We start from the raw sequence: 6,000 nt of genomic DNA, 5'->3' as shown, positions 1-6,000 counted from the left end.
CTTTCTTCCAAGGCCTCCTGTCCCATGATACTCCCCCTTCTCCAGCCTTGTATCCCTCTTGCCAATCAACTTCCCAGCTCTTGGCTTCATCCCTCCCCCTCCTGTCTTCTATCATTTCAGCTTTCTCCCTCCCCCTCCCACTTTCAAATCTCTTACTATCTCTTTTTTCCGTTAGTCCTGATGAAGGGTCTCGGCCCGAAACGTTGACTGTACTTATTCCAAACACAGAATAATCTGCAGATGCTGGGGTCAAAGCAACACTCACAACACGCTGGAGGAACTCAGCAGGTTGGGCAGCATCCATGGAAACGATGAGCCGACGTTTCCACGGATGCTGCCCGACCTGCTGAGTTCCTCCAGCGTGTTGTGAGTGTTGACTGTACTTATTCCTATAGCTAGCTGCTGCCTGGCCTGCTGTGTTCCACCAGCATTTTGTATGTGTTGCTTGAATATCCAGCATCTGCAGATTTTCTCGTGTTTGCGAGGTACTTAATGAATACTTTGCTTCAGTATTCACTATGGAAAAGGATCTTTGCAATTGTAGGGATTACTTGCAGTAGGCTGAAAAGCTTGAGCATGTAGATATTAATGAAGAGCATGTGCCGGAGCTTTTGGAAAGCACGAAGTTGGATAAGTCACCGGGACCGGACAGGATATACCCCAGGCTACAGTGGGAAGCGAGGGAGGACATTGCTGAGCCTCTGGCAATGATCTTTACATCATCAATGAGGATGGGAGAGGTTCTGGAGGATTGGAGGGTTGCAGATGTTGTTCCCTTTTTCAAGAAAGGGAGTAGAGATATCCCAGGAAATTATAGGCCAGTGAGGTCTTACTTCAGTGGCTGGTAAGTTGATGGAGAGGGTCCTGAGAGGCAGGATTAATGAAAATTTGGAGAGGCAGAATATGATTAGGAATATTCAGCATAGCTTTGTCAAAGACAGGTCATGCCTTACGAGCCTGATTGAATTTTTTGAAGTTGTGACTAAGCACATTGATGAAGGTAGAGCCGTAGATATAGTGTATATGGATTTTAGCAGGACATTTGATAAAGTACCGTATGCAAGGCTTATTGAGAAAGTAAGGAGGCATGGGATCCAAGGGGACATTGCTTTGTGGATTCAGAACTGCCTTGCCAACAGAAGGCAAAGAGTGCTTGTAGATGGGTCATATTCTGCATGGAGGCTGGTGACCAGTGGTGTGCCTCAGGGACCTGTTCTGGGACTCCTACTCTTCATGATTTTTATAAATGACCTGGATGAAGAAGTGGGGGGTTGGGTTAGTAAATTTGCTGATGACACAAGGGTTGGGTGTGTTGTGGATAGTGTGGAGGGCTGTCAGAGGTTACAACGGGACATTGATAGAATGCAAAACTGAGCTGAGAAGTGGCAGATGGAGTTCAACCCAGATAAGTGTGAGGTGGTTCATTTTGGTAGGTCAAGTATGATGGCAGAATATAGTATTAATGGTAAGGCTCTTGGCAGTGTGGAGGATCAGAGGAATCTTGGGGTCTGAGTCCATAGGACACTCAAAGCTGCTGCGCAGATTGACTCTGTGGTTAGGAAGGCGTATGGTGTGTTGGCCTTCATCAATTGTGGGATTGAGTTTAAGAGCCAAGAGGTAATGTTGCAGCTACATAGGACCCTGGTCAGACCCCACTTGGAGTACTGTGATCAATTCTGGTTGCCTCACTATAGGAAGGACGTGGAAACCATAGAAAGGGTGCAGGGGAGATTTACAAGGATGTTGCCTGGATTAGGTAGCATGCCTTATGAGAATAAGCTGAGTGAACTCGGCCTTTTCTCCTTGGAGTGATGGAGGATGAGAGGTGACTTGATAGAGGTGTACAAGTTAATGAGTGGCATTGATCATGTGGATAGTCAGAGGCTTTTTCCCAGGGCTGAAATGTCTAGCATGAGACGGCATAGTTTTAAGGTGCTTGGAAGTAGGTACAGAAGAGATGTCAGGAGTAAGTTTTTTTACGCAGAGAGTGGTGTGTGCGTGAAATGGGCTGCCAGCGGTGGTGGTGGAGGCGGAAATGATAGGGTCTTTTGAGAGACTCCTGGATGGCTACATGGAGCTTAGAAAAATAGAGGGCTATGGGTAAAGCCTGGGTAGTTCTAAGGTAGGGATATGTTTGGCACAGCTTTGTGGGCTGAAGGGTCTGTATTGCGCTGTATGTTTTCTATGTTTCCTCTTTGGGATGTATATATCCTGTGCCTTCCAAATTGCTTCCATAAATTCCAGTCATTGCTGCTCTGTCGTCATCCCTGCCAGAGTTCTTTTCCAATCAGTTCTGGCCAGCTCCTCTCTCATGCCTCTGTAATTTCCTTTACTCCACTGTAAAACTGATATATCTAACTTTATCATTTCCTTCTAAACTTCAGGGTAAATTTGATCGTATTATGATCCCCAACCCCTAAGGGTTCTTTTATCTTAAGATCTCTAATCAATTACAATTCACTGCACAGCACCCAATCCAGAATAGCTGATTCCCGAGTGGGCTTGACCACGAGCTGCTCCAAAAAGTCATTTCATAGGCCTTCTAGAAATTCCCCCTCTTGGAATTCCACACCAACTTTTAATTCCCTGACCTGATTTTCCCAATCTACCTGCATATTGAAATCCCCCTTGACTTTGTAACATTGCCCTTTTGGCATGCATTTTCTATCTCCCACTGTAACTTGCAGACCATACCCTTGCTACTGTTAGGGGGTCTGTATACAACTCCCATCAAGGTCTTTTTACCCTTGCAGTTCCTTAGTTCTATCCACAACAATTCAACACCTTTCGACCCTACATCATCTCTTTCTAATGATTTGATTTCATTTTTTACCAACAGAGCAATGCCACCCCCCCCCCCCACCTTCCTGCCTATCTTTTCAATACAATGTGTATCCTTGGACATTAAGCTCCCAGCTATAATCTTCTTCCAGCCACGATTCAGTGATGCCTACATCACGCTTGCCAATCTGTAACTGCTACAAGTTCACCGACCTTATTCTGTACACTGCGTGTATTCAAATATAACACCTTTAGTCCTGTATTCACCCTTTTTGATTTTGTCCACCTCTTACGTTGCAACTCATCCTGTTGACTGCAATTTTGTGCTATCATCAGCCTCTCCTTGCTAGGAGTCTCACTACACACTGCCTCTGTTTGTAAAACAACTACCTCATCCTCAGCACTATCACTCTGGTTCCCATCCCCCTGCCAAATCAGTTTATTATCCTTCAACCACCATGCAAGAACCAGCGTGAATAACCTACTCACTTGTGATTCCACAACCGATAGACTCACTTTCAAGGACTCTACAACTCTGGTTCTCAGTATTATTTATTTACTATTTATTTGTTTTTATTATTATTTGTTTTGGTTTTTTTTTGTTTACATGTTTTGTCTATTTTCCACATTGGTTGTTCGTCAGTCTTTGTGTTTTCATTTATTCTATTGTACTTCTTTGTTATACTGTGAATGCCTGCAAGAAAAATTAATCTCAGAGACATATATGGACATTGATAAGAGACTTAATTTGAACATTGACCTTTGAATGCAGACAGTAAATGAGAGGACAGCCACGTGGTTTGCTCTGATTTTAATTGCCTCCTAAGGAATTTACATCTGGGAAAAGAAGAACAATCTGTGCCATAGTGTGTGGAGATCTGATGTGCACAGCATATCATCACGTGCTGCACAGATATTGCCAACCCTTATCCCAAATGAAATCAACACACTTTCACCAAAACAACAAAGTATTGGCATGATGGATCGCTGATGGATCTTGGACCTTGGGAAAAAACTATCACATTCCATTGAGGTAAAGCACCGAAATTTCACTGATACTGTACACACCCAGGCTCTAACCTTGAAAATAAATGCTGGTATTTGCTGTTGAGAGTCTTTAGGGCAACCTCGCCGACAACATTACCTCACTGCAAATTTCTGGACTGAAACCAGATGGAGACAGCAGCCACAGCACAAGCCAAGAGATGAAATCAAGGTGGTGGAGCTCACCACAGAAAGATGTTGCGGATCAAAACCAGCTAATGATGTTGGGGTCATCTGTAATATCAGGTGCTCCCAGTGTGGTCTTCTTTGCATCTGTGAGATCAGACACAATATGAGGGACTGCTTTGTTGGGCACCTTCACTCCATCCACCACAACAGGTGGGATTTCCCAGTGGCCACCAATTTCAATTTGACTTCCCAATCCTGTCCTGCCATGATGAGACTACACTCAGGTTGGAGGAATGACATCTCATATTTAACTTTAGTAGACCAAAACCTGATGGCATAAATATTGATTTCTCTAACCTACTGTAATTTCTACCCCCACCCCTTCTCTTTTTCCATTTCCTATTCTAGTTCCCCTATCACCCTTTCTCTTCTGCTCATCACATCCCTCTGGTCCCTCTAATTGTTCCCTTTCTCCTGTGGTCCACTCTCCTCTATTAGATTCCTTCTTCTTCAGCCCATTACCTTTGGCACCTACAGTACTGTGCAAAAGTCTTAAGTGCACAGAGTCATAGAAAACTACAGCACAAAAACAGGCCCTTCGGCCCTTCTAGTCTGTGGTGAACTATTTAAATGGTCTTATCCTATCAATTTGCACCCAGATCATAGCCTTCCATACCCCTCCCATCCATGTACCTATCCAAACTTCTAAATGTTGAAATCAAAATTGCTTCCACCACTTGCACTCATTCCATTCTTACCACCGAGTGAAGAAGTTTCATCTCTTGTTCCCCCGAAACATTTCATCTTTCACCCTTAACCCATAACCTCTAGTTGTAGTCTCACCAAACGTCAATGAAAAAAGCCTGCTTGCACTTACCCTGTATACACCTCTCATAATTTTGTATACCTCAATCAAATCTCCTCTCACTCTTCTACTGTGCATTCTAGGGAATAAAGTTCTATTCTATTCAATCTTTCCTTATAACTCAGGTCCTCCAGTCCTGGCAACATCCTTGTAACTTTTCTTTGTTCTTCTTCAATCTTATTTGCATGTCCTGCAGGCAGGTGACCTGAACTGCAAACAAACTCTAAATCAGGCCTCATTAACATCTTACACAACTTCAACATAACGCCCCCAATTCCTATACTCAGCACATGAAGATCAATGTGCCAAAAGCTTTCTTTGTGACCCTACACTCTCTGTATAAGATCTACCCTGGTTGGTCCTCCCAAAGTGCAACACCTCACACTTGTCTTTAATAAGTTCCATCTGCTATTTTTGAGCCCATTTTTCCAGCAGGTCCAGATCCCGCTAAAAGCTTTAATAGTCTTCCTCACTGTCCAATCTTGGTGTCATCTGCAAATTTATTGATCCAGTTAACCACATTATCATCCAGATCGTTGATATAGATGACAAACAGCAACAGAATCAGCACCACTCCACTAAATCACAGGCCTCCAGAGAGGTAACTATCTACTTCCATTCTCTGGCATCTCCTGCAAAACCAATGCCTAATCCAATCTATGGTCTCGTCTTGACTGCCAAGCCACTAAACCTTCTTGACCAACCTCCCATGCAGGGCCTTGTCAAATGCCTTACTAAAAGTCTATGTAGACAACATCCACTGCCTTACCTTCATTAACTTTCCTGGTAACTTCCTCAAAAAATTCTAAGATTGGATAGACAGGACCTACCACACACAAAGCCATGCTAACCATCCCTAATGAGTCCCTGTTTATCGAAATGCTCAAATATCTGATCCTTTAGAATACCTTCCAATAATTTTCCCACTACTGACGTCAGGCTCACCAGCCTATAATTTCCTGGTGTATTTTTAGTCTTTCTTAAACAGCGGAACAACATTAGCTATCCTCCAGTCCTCTGGTACATCACCTGTCGCTAAGGATGGTTATCTCTGCTAGGCCCCCTTCAGTGTCTGTACTTGCCTCCCACAGGGTCCAAGGGAACATCTTGTCAGACTCTAGGGATTTGTTCACCCTAATTTGCCTCAGAACAACAAACACATTTTGACTGCATAATTCAGA

Source organism: Mobula hypostoma, chromosome 19 (assembly GCF_963921235.1).
Source record: "Mobula hypostoma chromosome 19, sMobHyp1.1, whole genome shotgun sequence".
In the NCBI taxonomy this organism is placed as follows: Eukaryota; Metazoa; Chordata; class Chondrichthyes; order Myliobatiformes; family Myliobatidae; genus Mobula; species Mobula hypostoma.
The sequence above is the reverse complement of the archived record's forward strand: the minus strand, read 5'-3'. Positions refer to the sequence as shown.